Source organism: Vigna umbellata, chromosome 5 (genome assembly GCF_029865625.1).
Source record: "Vigna umbellata cultivar VRB3 chromosome 5, Vumbellata_1.0, whole genome shotgun sequence".
NCBI lineage: Eukaryota > Viridiplantae > Streptophyta > Magnoliopsida > Fabales > Fabaceae > Vigna > Vigna umbellata.
In genome coordinates, this window is record NC_142169.1 from 44,043,611 (window position 1) to 44,059,928 (window position 16,318).

Genomic DNA, 16,318 nt, shown 5'->3' on the forward strand with positions numbered 1-16,318 from the left:
TAAACATATTCTGAACCATATTTCTTTTTTCCAAGCACTTTCCTTTCAGTAAGATAACTTAATCATTTCTTTACTGTAAAAAACATTTTGTCCACTTGAATATCAAAGGCCACCTTAATATGAACTGAGACATGAATAAGGCACTTTGACATTCAAGCGAGCAAATTGCAATTTAAAGAACAGACATGTTTCAAAATCTAAGGAAATGAAAGTGCCAAGGAGATAAAAACATGAATCCTAATATGTTCAATACAGAAACAAGAAGCAAGGGATTACATGATGGATGCAATATTTATAGATTAACCGATGACGTACATCGCGTAATTATGCTTACTAACTATCTTGTCTAAACGTCGAGGCCCCTCCAAAAATGACGTTCAAACATCAGCAGTCTTTCACATCGAAGGCACTCAACAAATGACGTCAACATTATAAATTTAATTTTCTTGGAGTTGTTTCCACCATAAGAAATCAAATAGCTCTGGAATCTAATGTTAAAAGACAACTCCAAGTCAATTTAAAAAACGATTCATACATAGTTGAATGTTGAAGTTGAACATCTTCTTTATATAATTATTTTAGATCATAAAATTGTTTCAACATTAAACATATTGTGAACCATAGTTCTCTTTCCCAAGCACTTTCCTTTCAGTAAGATAACTTAATCATTTCTTTACAGTAAAAAGCATTTTGTTCACTTGAATATCAAAGGTCACCTTCATATGAACTGAGACATGAATGAGGCACTTTGACATTCAACTGAGCAAATTGTAATTTAAAGAACAGATATGTTTAGATATCTATGGAAAAGAAAAATGCAAAGGAGATAAAAAACATGAATCATAATATGTCAAATACGGAAACAGGAGGCAGGGATTATGTGAAATGCAAGCTATATTTATAGATGAACTGATGACGTACATCGTGTAATTATGCTTAGTAAGTACCAAACTCCACCTTCTTGTATGAACGTCGAAGCCCCGCCGAATTCGACGTTCAAACATCATTTAGAAAAAAATCAATAAATTTCGTTTAATTCATTTAAAAACAAAATGACGTCCCGCTCCATAGAAATTGTCTACTTTTGAATCACTCGCGAAGAAGGTGAGAGTTGGAGGGCTTGAAGTTAAAAAGTTTGATGTGCCCCTCTATATTCATATAATTCCACTCTCAATTTTGCTAAGTTAATATAATCGATTCTAAGTAATAAAGAATCGATTCAAAGCGTTGTAAATTAAGAAATGCAAATAATGTTATTCATAGTATTTTCCTAATAATGTTATTCATACTATTTGTTTATATCATAATCATTTATACTAAAACTAATTATAATTATTAAATTATTCAAAATAATTTATCTCAATGTGGCAAATAAAAGTTGATCTGAGAGTCTCGTTCGATCTTTGATCGTCGTTGACTTTTTAAATTCGAGTTTTTTTATAAATGCTTATGTGGTAGTCGTGATCACTCCGTTTTAAATGTACAGACCAATAAAATAGTGACATAGTATATTGTCATAAAAGTTGTTAACATATAGTTGGTTCCTAAAAAAATTTTTGTTTTTCCTAGAATTCTGACAAATCTCTTTCATGACCTTGCTCGTCCGTCTCAACTTTTTTAAATTTTACTTATGGTTCATAAGAGAAAGATGGAAACGCCACAGTATAGGTATAAATGTTTAATGCACCTAATTAAGCAACCCTAAAAGAAATATTTGCCACAAAGATGTTAATATTTTATAAGAATCAGAGAACCAAGAACCAAAAGAATCCTCTATCAACATTGCAAATGCAAATTTATGACTTCCAAAATGTGTACATATGTATTTGGTGTCCCTATATATAGGTATAAATGTTTAAGGACCCTAAGAAACCCTAAAAGAAAGATTCGCCACAAAGATGTTAATCTTTGATAAGAAAAATACAATTTATTTTTGTTAACATATCGTTGGTCCCTAAGAAAATTTTTGTTGTTCCTAGAATTCTGACAAATCTCTTTGATGACCTTGCCCGTCCGTCTCGACTTTTTTAAATTTTTACTTATAGTTCATAAGACAAAGATGGAAATGCCATAGTATAGGTATAAATGTTTAAGGCACCTAAGAAACCCTAAATTAAATATTTACCACAAAGATGTTAATCTATGATAAGAATCAGAGAACTAAGAACCAAAAGAATCCTCTCTCAACATTGCCAAGTCCCTAAGAAACCCTAAATTTTTAAGGCACCTTTGGTCTTATTCTCCGAACATTCATTTTGGGTCAACCAGTCTCCACCGTCAAACTTAATATGCCTTAATTTTCAACCCAACCCATTCTGCTTAATTTTTGGTCTAGATATGTCTGACTATTCCCCATACACGCGGTCTCTTCTCGATATTTAACCTGGTATGATGCATCTATGTTGTTAACTTGTCTAAATATTTTTGGATAATTATACTTTGTCAACATTTTGTTTAACAACATTTTTATCTAACTGACATATCTTCATCTTTTTCCAAAATATTCTATCTTAACACCTTTAGTTTATCATTCAACTTCTTTTTTTCTCAAACTTGTGGTATTATAATTTAAAAATGAAAAAAATTCTTTTTATATAATCATACTTATATTTAACCTAAAACATTCATTTCAAATTACTTTAAGTAATATAATAATATTTATTACGATTTTAATTATTGTGATCTATAACTACGTTCAATTCTCATCAAATATTATTATTATTATTTTCCATATGAAATTAAATTAATATTTTAAACAAATATAATTTTATTCTCTTTAAATTTCACCGATGAAAGCACAGAAAAAGAAGAAAACCTCGAATATCGGTAACGTTGCATTTCTAATGAAAGGTTATCTTAAAATGTAAATATTATACTGAAATATAATGGTAATGGGAGCTTATGACGATTTTATAAAGGAAAATGAAAAATAGGATGGCGGGAGATGAAAAAGAAAATGTCGAATATCCCTAAATTTGACGTCTTTTACTAACTCTTTGTCTTCTGGCTGACAATTAATACGTCGATGCCCTCTATAATTTGACGTCTCCTTTGTATTTTTTTAGCACAAAAGTTATGAAGTTAAGAAGTCGAGATTGTGAAAGACGTTCCAAGAATTCTATTCAGAAATGGCTTCTCCATCGCATCATCAAGAGTAAAAGAGAAGGTTGCCCAAATTACAAGAAACGCAACCCATCTGGATGGATAAGTGATCAAGACACGCGAGCAAAGTTTTTATACTGGTCACATATCAAAAATATAGTTCCTCACAAGTATTTGGACCTGCAATTGTTCAAGAACGAAGGGTTCCTTTTTCAAGAATGGATTGCATATCAAAAATATAGTTACTGATTTTGTGTAGATGAAAGGACATTGCTATCCATATTTGGTAAAGGTTTTCTACACAAACCTGAGGGTTGTAAATGGGGTCATTCACTCAAGGGTCAAAGGTGTTAACATTATTATTGACGATAATGTTTGGTCAGATATTGCTGGACTGAAAGCTGAAGGTTTGGATTCTCATATCCGTGATTCTGAGTCAAACAGATTTTTAACAAAGAGAGCTATATATATAAACTACTTAATATATCCAGGAAGGTACAGGGTTGATAAGCATTACCTACATGATGGCTTAAACAAAGAGGAGAAAATGATTGCTTATGTCCTGACTTGGGTACTGCTGCCTAGAAGATTGAACGAGGACAGAATGTCAACAAAAAATGTATTTTTATTGAATGTTATCAAGACTAGAATCCCAACCAACTGGGTTGCGGTACTAAAACACCACATGATCGATGTAGGAGATGATTATGCACGCAAATTGCCATATGGAGTATTTATCAGCAAGGTGTTGGAACTCCAAGGAGTAGATGTATCTGAAGAAGAAAGAATTGTGGGCAAAAGGTCAGAAGAAATTGGTATACCAAGCCTATCATCTATTGGGATGAAAAAGACTGTGAATGGATGGTTCTTCATTGATGAGCAAACTATTCGAAGTCCACCTACTCTTGATCAAGATCATACTAAAGATTCTGATGATAAAGATTCAAAGGAATCTTCTTGATAATTATTTTAGACCCTACTTTTCTATGTTTTTTGTTTTTTATTTCGTAATCATGCTAGTAAGCCACCTATGGTTTCTGTATTTCTTTGGGTTTTAGATTGAAATGAAATGAATATTTGAATTTAGTAAACAATCTGTGAATTGTGAATGTTGGTTGTGATGTATGCGGACTAACTCTTCACGTCAATAATTTGAAGTTCAGAGCTCCCCATTAATTCTCCTAACATACTTCAATTCCCTTCACGTCATTGCCCCGTTGCTTTCAACGTTCTATGAGAGGGGAAAAACAAAATATATCCAAATGCACGGTACATATTGATCCAGTGAAATGTACTTCTTCGAAATGTACATTTTGATCCAAATGTACATCAGTTCTAAGCCGCATTTGACGTTAAAACATCATTCAGTGAAAAAGGAATAAATATCTTTAGATTAATTTTAGATGTTCAGTTTTAAGGGGGTATGGGACGTTGATTATCACATAAAGTGGATGTCCAAAATGAATAAACTCCATGTCTTTGCATCGAGGGAACTCGACATTCGACGTCAACTGTGTAAATTGATTCAAAATTTAAATTTTCCATAAGTTGCACCCTCTCTTAGAAAAAAGAGAGCTCTGAAATCTAATAGAGGAGTCCAACTTATGGACAATTTAAAACAGAATCATACAAATTTAAATGATGAAGTTGAACAACATTTTTATATAATTATTTTAGATCTCAAAATTGTTTCAGCATTAAACATATTGTGAACCATATTTTTTTTTTCTAAGCACTTCCCTTTCAGTAAGATATGTTAACAATTTCTTTACTACAAAAGCATTTTGTTAACTTGAACTTGAAAGGGCTCCTTCATATGAAATGACGATGAATGAACCACTTTCAAGGTCAAGTTATCAAATTGCAATATGAAGAGCAAAAATGCTTAGATATCTAAGGAAAAGAAAATGCAAAGGAGATAAAAAACATGAATCCTAATATGTTCAATACGAAAATGGGAGACAAGGATTATGTGAAATGCAAGCTATATTTATAGATGAACTGATGACATACATCGTGTAATTATGCTTAGTAACTGCCACACTCCACCTTCTTTTATGAACGTCGATAAATTTCGTTTGACTCATTTAAAAACAAAATGACGTACCGATCCCCAGAAATTGTCTATTTTTCAATCACCCACGAAGATTGGGAAATTTGGAGGGCTTGTAGTTAAAAAGTTTGATGTGCCACTCTATATTCATATAATTCCACTCTCAATTTTGCTAAGTTAATATAATCGATTCTAAGTAATAAAGAATCGATTCAAAGCGTTATAAATTAAGAAATGCTAATGAATTTTTAATGATTATTTATGGTCATATTAATGACAACGTGGGTGGATATTGATCATATGTTTGTTAAAATACTAAAAAGCGAAGAAAGAATGCATGAGAGGGGTCAAATTGCTTTTTCTATTAATGTTAATCATAGTATTTTTTGATATCATAATAATTTATACAAATATAACTAATTATAATTGTTAAATTATTCAAAATAAAATATTTCAATGTGGTCAATAAAAGTATTTCTAAGAGTTCGTTTGATATTTGATCGTCGTTGACTTTTTAAATTCGAGATTTTTATAAACGCTTATGTGGTAGTCGTGATCGGTCCGTTTTAAATATACAGATCCATCTCTTTCATGTTCTGGCCCGTCCATCTCGAGTTTTTAAAATTTTTTTCTAAAGGTTCATTAGACAAAGATGAAACACCACAATATAGGTATAAATGTTTAGGCAACCTAAGAAACCCTAAAAGAAATATTTGCCACAAAGATGTTAATCTTTGATAAGAATTAGAGTTGTAAATTAAGAACAAAAAGAATCCTCTCTCAACGTTGCAAATCCATATTTATGATTTCCAAAATTTCTACATATGTATTTGGTGTCCCTATATATAAGTATAGGTATAAATGTTTAAGGCACCTAAGAAACCCTAAAAGAAATATTGCCACAAAGATGTTAATATTTGATAAGAAAAATACAATTTCCTTTATTTCCTATACTAATTAATAATCAGGAGATAGTTCTCTATCCTACCTTTTGCTCGGGTCAACCTATCCCGACCTTCAACTTATGTTAGTTTTTCTGGACCTTTGGTCTTAATCTCCGAACATTTATTTTGGGTCAACCAGTCTCCACCGTCAAACCTAATCTGCCTTAATCTTCGACCCAACCCATTCTGCTTAATTTTTGTTCTACACCTGTCTAACTATTCCCCATACACATTGTCTCTTCTCGATATTTGACTTGGAATGATGAATCTTTGTTGTTAACTTGTCTAAATATTTTTCGATAATTATACTTTGACAACATTTTGACAAATTTTTTTTCTAATTGACATATCTTCATTTTTGTCCACCATATTCTATCTTAACACCTTTAGTTTATCAGTCAACTTAATTTTTTTTTCAAACTTAAGCTATTATAATTTAAAAATCAATCAAAGTCTTTTAGTATATAATACCTATCTTTAGCCTAAAACATTCATTTCAAATTACTTTAAATAATATAATAATATTTGTTACGATTTTAATTATTGTGATCTATAACTAAATTGAATTCTCATAAAATATTATTATTATTATTTTCTATATGAAATTAATTTGATATTTTAAACAAATACAATTTTATTCTCTTTAAATTTCACAGACAAAAAGAGAGAAAAAGGGCGGGAGGCTGAAGAAGAAAACCTCGAATATCAGTAATGTTGCATTTCTAATGGGGGAGGTTATCTTAAAATGTAAATATCATATTGAAATATAATGGTAATGGGAGCTTATGATCGGTTTTATAAAGGAAAATGAAAAATAGGTGGTGGGAGGATGAAAAAGAAAACGTCAAATATCCCTAAAATGTGACGTCTTTTTCTAACTCTTTGTCTTCTGGTTGACAATTAATACGTCGATGCACCTCTATAATTCGATCTCTCCTTTGTATTTTTTAACTAGAAAAGTTAAGAAGTTAAGAAGTCGATATTGTGAAAGACGTTCCTAGAATTCTATTTAGAAATGGCTTCTCCATCGTCATCATCAAGAGGAAAAGAGAAGGATGCCCGGGTTACAAGAAACGCAAGCCCATCTGGATGGATAAGTGATCGAGACATGCGAGCAAAGTTTTTATACTGGACAGATATAAAAAAGGTAGTTCCTCACAAGTATTTGGACCTGCAATTATTCAAGAAAAAAGGGTTCCTTTTTCAAGAATGGTTTGCATATCAAGGGCTTACTGATTTTGTGCAGATGAAAGGACATTGCTATCCAGATTTGGTTGAGGTTTTCTACACAAACCTGAGGGTTGTAAATGGGGTCATTCACTCAAGGGTCAAAGGTGTTATCATTTCTATTGACAATAATGTTTGGTCACATATTGCTTGACTGAAAGGTGAAGGTTTGGATTCTAATATCCGTGATTCTGAGTCAAACAGATGGATAATAAAGAGAGCTATATATGTAAACTGCTTAAGATATCCACGAAGGTACACGGTGGATAAGCAGTACCTACATGATGGCTTAAACAAGGAGGAGAAACTGATTGCTTACGTCCTGACTTGGCTACTGCTACCTGGAAGATTTGTCGAGGACAAAATGTCAATAGAAGATGTATTTATGTTGAATGCTATCAAGACTAGAATCCCAACCAACAGGGTTGTGGTACTAAAAGACCGTATGATCGCTGTAGGTCATAAATATGCACACAAATTGCCATATGGAGTATTTATCAGCAAAGTGTTGATACTCCAAGGAGTAGATGTATCTCAAGAAGTCAGACTTGTGTGCAACAAGTCACAAAAAATTGGTATACTAAGTCTGTTTTCTATTGGGCTGAAAAGGACTGTGAATGGATGGATCTTTATAGATGAGCTAACTATTAGAAGTACACCTACTCCTGCTGCAGATCATACTGCCTTTATTCCACAAACTGATTTTGAGAAATATGTTCTTGATCAATTTAGGAAGAAGTCTGAAAGGGATGAGAGAATTGAAGATACTCTTTTCAGATGGGAGAAGAAGGGAAAGAAGAATGGCATTGGGTTTGAAACTGAAGATTCTGATGATGAGTCAACTAATGAAGATTGCATGGAATCTTCTTCGTAAGAATAGGGACTACTTTTCTATGTGGATTTATTTTTTATATTTTGTAATCATGCATTAAGTCACCTCTGGTTTTATGTACTGCTTTGGTTTTATTTTGAAATGAAATGAAGATTTATTTTAGTAAACGATATGTGAATTGTGAATGTTAATTGCATTGTTATGTGGACTAACCCTCAATCTAGTTGAAAAGAAAAGATTATGTTGCTCTGATATTGATCAAAAACTGATCACTGGTTTAAAAGTGCAAATTTCAGTACACTGCTAACTTGAATCGATTAAGGAAGAAGTAAAAGGAAAAAATTTCATGCCAGATTTTAAAGAAAAAGGAATAAAACGTCGAAGCCCCACCGAATACGACGCTCTATTAAGCACAAAATCAATGCTCCCAAGTACTTCAATTCCTTTCAAGTCCCGTCCCAGAAGCCTACGACGTTCTATGGGAGGGCAGAAAAGAAAAAAGATCTGAAAGTATGGTACTTTTAGGCGGAAGAACTAACTTGTGGCTTCCAATTCTACGTCCAAGCCCCTTCAAATTTGACGTAACCTTTGCAATACTTAAGAAAAAATTAATAAAAATGGCGCGCTATTTTAAGAGAAAACGTCGAATGGTTTGGGACTTCGACGTTTTTTATTAACATAACGTCAAAGTTTTGTTGTATACGACGTGGAAGTTTTTTTATTGAATGTAAAAACAAAACACAGTCTCACTATTTGTTCGCGGTTCCATTTCTGCTTGAATTTTCTTCTTGGTGGACGACTGCAATAAAGAAAGAAGGTTATTTTTAAGTCGTTTCTGTCTTTGTAATGTCATTTTGTTCTTATTCCTAAGGTTGACCGATTGTTTTTCGTTTATCTTTAGGCTATTTTTCGTACGGGGTTAGCGAACTTCGTCATCTTCTCTAGTGACACCATTTGAAGTATGTTTTTTTTCTTAAAATACTCTTACGTATGATGTATGTGCTCGTGTTTGTGTTGTGTTTGTCGATTCTGGACGTATGATATCTATATGTATAACGATACTATGATAGTTTTTTTTGTTCATTTAACATATGATATTTGTGTTGGTTCGTTGGCAGCGAACTTCGTCATCTTCTCTAGTGACACCATTTCAAGTTTGTTTTTTTTCCTTCAATATCTCTTTCGTATGATATATGTGTTTGTGTTTGTCGATTCTGGACGTATGATATATGTATAACGATAGATATTTGTGTTCGTGTACGTATACTATGATACTTTAGTTTTTTTCCTTCAACGTATGATAGATATTTATTTTTGTTTCTCTACGTAAGTTAGTTTTTTTTTTCATGGATTCTTTTTGTTATGTGTAGTAGTATGGATCGAAGCTGGATTCATCAGCATCATATTAGTGAAGAGTATGAGCGAGGGGTTTCTAAGTTCATATAATATGTTAAAGAACACGCAAAACCAGTGAACGGGGCATATTTTTGCCCTTGTGTTCGTTGTCTCAATCAAGTATATGAAGACTTGGACAACATCCGTGATCATCTGTTCATCTATGGAATAATGAGAAGTTATAGAGTTTGGACTTCGCATGGGGAAGTATTATATAAGCCAACAACTTTAAGAGGTTCGGATTACGTCGACGAATGAATGAGTGATCATTTAGATGAAATGGTACGTGACGTTGGTGAAGAAAATTTTGGAAGAGCTCATTTATACGATAGTTTTAAGAAGAATTCGGAGAAAGAGTTGTATCCAGGATGCATCAATTTTACAAGGTTATCAGCTACTTTGAAATTGTTTTGTTTGAAAGAAAGAAACAGATGGACTGATAAAAGTTTCACGGAATTGTTAGAGTTGCTGAAGGAGATGCTACCAGAAAATAACACGTTACCTATCCGTAATTACGACGTGAGGAAAATTCTGTCTAATGGGTTTGGAATACCAAAAGATACATGCATGTCCCAATGACTGTGTATTGTATAGAGATCAGTATGCTTCAATGAATGTGTGTCCGACGTATGGTTCGTCACGATTTAAGAGGAAACTTGATGGAAATAACGATGAACACAATGAAGGTTCACCAGCTAAGGTCATGTGGTATTTACCTATAGTACCTAGGTTGAAACGATTGTTTTTTGTTAAAGAAGATGCGAAGAATCTTATGTGGCACGTTGATGGAAGAAAATGTGATAATCTTCTTCGACACCCAGCTGATTCCCCACAATAGAAGAACATTGATGGCACATTTCCCGAATTTATTACAAAGCCGAGAAACTTAAGACTTGCACTTGCTACCGATGGTATGAATCCTTATGGAAACTTAAGTAGCAAACATAGTTCATGGCCAGTTATTTTGATGATTTACAATCTATCTCCTATGTTGTGCATGAAGAGAAAATACATGATGTTGTCTATGATGATATCGGGTCCTAGACAACCTGGAAATGACATTGATGTTTACCTAACACCGTTAATTGACGATTTAAAAATGTTGTGGGAAGAGGACGTCGAGGGCGTCGAGGTCTTCGATTCATATTCAGAAGAAAACTTTCGTTTACGTGCAATGTTGTTTTGCACAATAAATGATTTCCCAACATATGGGAACTTGAGTGGTTACAGTGTTAAAGGTCATTTTGCATGTCCAATTTGTGAAGAAAATACTAGTTATCTTCAACTGAAGCATGGGCAGAAAATTGTGTACACAAGACACCGAAGATTCCTTCCTTAAAATCACCCTTACTGTAGATTGAAAAAAGCTTTTAATGGAAGTCCTGAGGATGATGTAGTATGCATAAAGAAGATCGTTGAGAAAAACATAAAAAGAAGTATACGACTAGGTGAGGAAAATTGATGTTGTCTTCGGAAAACATAAAAAGAAGATCGTTGAGAAAAACATTTGGAAAAAGCGATCAATATTCTTCAATCTTCCATATTGGTGTAAACTTGATGTGCGACATTGCATAAACATGATGCGTGTTGAAAAAAATGTATGTGATAGTGTTGTTGAAAAAAATGTATGTGCCAATTGGAAATGTATTTCCCACCCTCATTTTTTGATATCATGGTTCATTTGATTGTCTATCTAGTGAGAGAGATTCGAATATGCGGGCCTGTTTTCTTGAGGTGGATGTACCCGGTTGAAAGATACATGAAGATCTTAAAGAGATATGTTAAGAATCAATTGAGACCGGAAGCTTCGATTATAGAGCGCTACATTGCAGAGGAAGCCATTGAATTTTTCTCAAGTTATATGCCAAGTTGTGACCCAATAGGACTTCTAAAGAAAATACATGAGAACAGACGTGAAGGAAAGGGAGTTTGAGGAGTAAGGATTGAAAGTGTTAGTGGAAAAGATGTTAATCAAGCACATTTGTACATTTTAAACAACACAGAGGATGTTATTCTTTACATTTCACAACACATTGATGAAATTAAGTCAGCACATCCACGTATGAGTGAAGAGTGGACACTTAATGAACATAACAAATCCCTTTTAGCTTGGTTTAAGAAAAAGATTTATGCGACTCCGAATTTTTCTGAAAATCTATTGAGACTAGCTCGTGGACCTAACATTGATATGATCACTTTCGGCGGCTATTACATAAACAATTACTTGTTATATTCAAAGGAGGAAGACGATTAAAGTAGAGTTCAAAATAGTGGAGTTACCTTACAAGCTCAAGGTGTACACTTTTCCAGTTCAAGGATAAGAATCCAAATACAGCATCAATCAGTTATTTTGGAATAATACAAAAAATTTGGGAAATTGATTATGTCACTTTTAGAGTTCCAGTTTTCAAGTGTAAATGGGTTGACAGTAATTCTGGTGTGGTGACAGAAGACCTTGGATTCACTTTGGAGGATCTTAACAAAATGAGTTACACGGATGAACCATTTATTATGGCTACTCAAGCAAGACAAATATTCTATGTCACTGACCCAGTGAATCATAAATGGTCAGTGGTATTGGAAGGTAGAGCCATGCACACAACTGATGATGAAGACTCTCTAGATATACTTGAGACAAGCTCCTTCTCATCAAGAACCATTGAAAATAAGGTCGATGATGTACCCGATGAAATAAATGCAACTTGATGTGATCACAACGAAGGCATATGGGATAAATAGGTGTCTTAGCATTGTTTTAATTACTTGTACAATTTATTTATTTTGTCTGTTCTAAATATAATCTACTAACACTTTGTAAACAGGTATGACGAGCTCTGGATCAGGTCCGACGGGAGGAGGGGGTAGATCTGTGACTCAGATGCCTGATGTCACATCCCATCGGGTTAATGAGAAACCAGTGACGGTGGAGTTTGATCCCCGAACATTTGTGCCTATTAGGGCACATGCAACATCGTTCAAAAGCTACTTGGGCGTGATGGCAAAAGCACATGTCCCTATTGTCGCTACCTATTGGGATGATGTCCCACAGGTTGACAAAAATCTACTATCGCAGGATATTTTGTTTGTTTAAGATGTTTTACTTCCATCATTGACTTATTTTTGTTGATCATGCTTTAACATTAATTTTGTTTTAACAGGAAAATTGGAATATCCCTAATGATGAGAGGATAAGGAAGAAGATTGTATCCCACATTGCAGTCCGGTGGAGGGACTTCAAGACGAGAAGGACATGTGAATACGTCTTTGGCTCAAAACAGAATGACACTCCTTAAGCTTATACAAAATATAAAATAATTGAGGAGGAGTAGGTGCAGTTTAAAGAATCTAGACTTACTCCTTAGTGGAAGGTATGTTTTTTAATATTTTTCTCTAGTCACACAAGATGTTAATTTGTGATTTATGCTTAATGATTTTCATTTTTTCATAGGTGAAAAGGATAGCCGCCCAGCAGAGGCAGAAGCTTAATGATACACCACACATACTGTCACGTGGAGGTTATGCGTTATTAGAGAAAAAGATGAGAAAATGTCGCGCTGAGGAATTAGGTCTTGAGTCACCTGATTTAGCACCTCCACCAGCCAGACATGAATTGTGGAAGGCTGCACGGACAAAGTCCAATGGCCAGTTTACATCCCATCTGCTTAGGATATATCCCAGAGAATTGTAAGTGGAAACTTTTAACTGATTACCATAGTTCATAAAAAATTATGTAACAAACTTTTTAATGTGTCTAACTTCATTATGATATGCAGGATGACTTGGTTGACCAACAAAGTCAAGGCACATGGTGTTGGTGGAATGATAACAGTTGAAAAACTGTTATTTTCATGCTTAAATTGATACTAAAAGCAACCTTTAACACTTAGAAACTAGCTTGAAATCATGCTTTTATTCATATTTTCAGAAATAAGAGAGCTGGACAGGTTTATGCTTGATTTCAGTGTTTTTGTACAGGTTTTAAGGTGAATTTGGTGAAAGAAGTGAAGAAGGAGAGAGATGGAATCAGAAAAGACATCAAAAAGTGCAAAAGGAGAAGCCGCAACTGTCGCTCAGCGGCAGTTTACCGCTGAGCGGCACTCAGGAGTTCACGTTGGAACTGCTGAGGGGCAAAATGGCCACTGAGAGGAAGAAACTACTCACGCACTTACCGCTGAGCAGCACTTTACCGCTGAGCGGCACACTTATGGGCTTGGGCCTAGATTTTTTGTAATTTTAGAATAGTATATAAGCTTTAGGACGTCCTAGGGTTTGTATCTTTGGCAGAAACGAAGCAAACACTCTCTTTTCCACCCCTTTGAAGGAGGATCTTGGATGCTCAGGCTACCTCTTCACCTTTCTAGGGTTTTATCTTTCATTCTTTCGTTATTATTCATCTAGGTTCACCATGAATATGGTGAACTAAACCTTGTATGTTTGTTGGGGAATCAATGTAATCTTTTGAAGCTCTCATATATAGAATTTGTGTTTACATCTTATATTTAAGACCTATGCTTTCTTTCATCATTAGTTAGGGTTTTTCCTCTTTGCTCAATGCTTGCTTTGTTTAACTCATTCAATGCATGATTATTGATTTTGTCGATACGGGAACGTACGGGGAAGTCTAGATCCGGGGAATTTCTCCCAATAGTATATTGGTTGCCTTAAGCTCCTGTGCTAAAAAAACTAATTATTAGGAATGCTAGGAATCGTATGAACTCGTAATTAGGGAGAAGCCTTCTTGAAAGGTAATTTAGAGAGTGGCATTAACAATGATGAATTGAATGTTGAATTCCTTAAGTATATGAGAGTGGATAAGATGAAATTGATAACCCCAACAACATACTCACCCATATATTCCATTGAAAGTGTTTGTATTTTGCTTTAGCCATTGATCACACTCATGCATACATGTTTATTTTCGTCTTTTGCATAGTAAAATCCAATTATTTCGTTCTTAAGTCTTAGCTAATCAACGAATCACATAACTAAACTAGGCCGTGAGTCCTTTGGGAGAACGATACTTGGTCTTACCGAGTTTATTACTTGAAACGATTCGGTCACACTTGCCGATTGTTAAACAAGTTTGTGGCGCCGTATTTCGGTGTTCATAAATTTGTCATCAAGGAGCTGTTGGATTGAGGGACTACTTTGGCCCTAAACCAAGAAGCACAGAAGTTGTGACTCAGGAAATGGTTAGTAGCATCAAGCAATAGGTGCAAGTCGAATTAGAGGAAAGCATGGGTGAACGCTTCAGAATGCTCGAAGAAAAACTTGCGATGATCATCCAACAACAGCAAGAGCAACAACAACAGTCACAATAGGAGGACGCCCCTACAGATGATCCTACTGCACCTCGTGTGAGCACCAAAGGCTCATGCTCTACTGCAGATCGTACTGATTACAATATTCAGTATGAGTTTTTGGTTGATGAGGATCCTCCGCACGTAGTGGTCGTGGGACGACAGATTGCAAGAGGCCAGACCATTCATGGTGCTCCTTTATTGCCCACTCACGCGCGGGTAATGATTGATGATCCAAGAGACCCCCAGGCTCGAGTGTCATTGCCTAAATCTGAAATCCAATTCGTGGGGGAGGCCTTAGGCACATTTATAGCTTGGCCTAAGGCTATGATCATGCCATATTTTAGCCCACCAGCGATATTATATTCTTCTTTTTATTATCTTAAATCTTCAAGTTATAATTAAACGATTCCTAACTTTTGTAAATGTGAGTTGTAGGTTTACCGTCCTGAGAAACAACCAATTGCTCAACCTGTGAACGAGGCTCATGAGGAAGCAGAAGACCATGATGCTATATCCATATTGACCTCCAGATTAAATAAGTTAAGAAAAGGACCGGTAGAGATGTTGTGAGAGTTAAGAACATTTGGCCTCGAGTGCCATGTTCCATTGTATATTAATTTCGATGACGCTTATGAAATCATTGGTGGAGAAAAAATGCTCAACATTTCATGCATACAACTATGGTACATGTAAGTTTTTTATTTGTTATTTTCCAATTTGTATATTAGTATTATTACTTTTTAATAAATATACTTAACTTTATTCTTACAGGTACATGGACACCATCGTAGTTGAATCAGGTCGTGCGTCAGTTTATGGCTTTCTTGAACCTCAGACCATTCAACCATCTGGAAACACATTAGATTTCAAAAAATCATATATTCAAACATGGATGACTAAGTCTAACAAAGAGATATATATCGCGCCATACATTGATGCGTATGTGTTTCCCAATATTGTCAACTTTTATCAAATTTTAATCAATAAACTAACTCACTAGTTGTTGGTACATGACAGGGGCCATTGGGAACTCATGGTGATCATTCCAAAAAAACACAAGTTGTATGGTTTTGTTCTCTTCATAGGAAGATTAAAGCGGAGTTGAAGTCCTTGATACAAACGTAAGTATTACATTCATTCTTATCAATTCATTATGATATTAACATATTAACTTATGTTTCTAATCTTTCAAATTTATTTAGAGTTGTGACTAGGACCAGAGGACAACAACTTGAAATTATATATCCTAAGGTTGGAATTCGTTGATCTTTAACCTTTAATTTTCGTAGTCAAATTTAAACCATTACATTTGACTAAGTTCTTTCACATGTTTAGTGTAATAAGTAGAATGATTCCTGGGCATGTGGCTACTACATCATGTCATGGATGAAGGCAATCATCCGAGTAGAAATCAGAGGGGAATGGACTAAGGTAAAAATTTACATATGAAAATCGTACAAAT

At 34.3% G+C, this 16,318-nt stretch overlaps 1 pseudogene; it reads left to right on the top strand.

The window, feature by feature from the left end:
* Positions 1–9,532: 9,532 nt before the first annotated feature.
* On the top strand, positions 9,533–15,856 carry LOC148198436 (uncharacterized; annotated as a pseudogene).
* Positions 15,857–16,318: the final 462 nt, after the last annotated feature.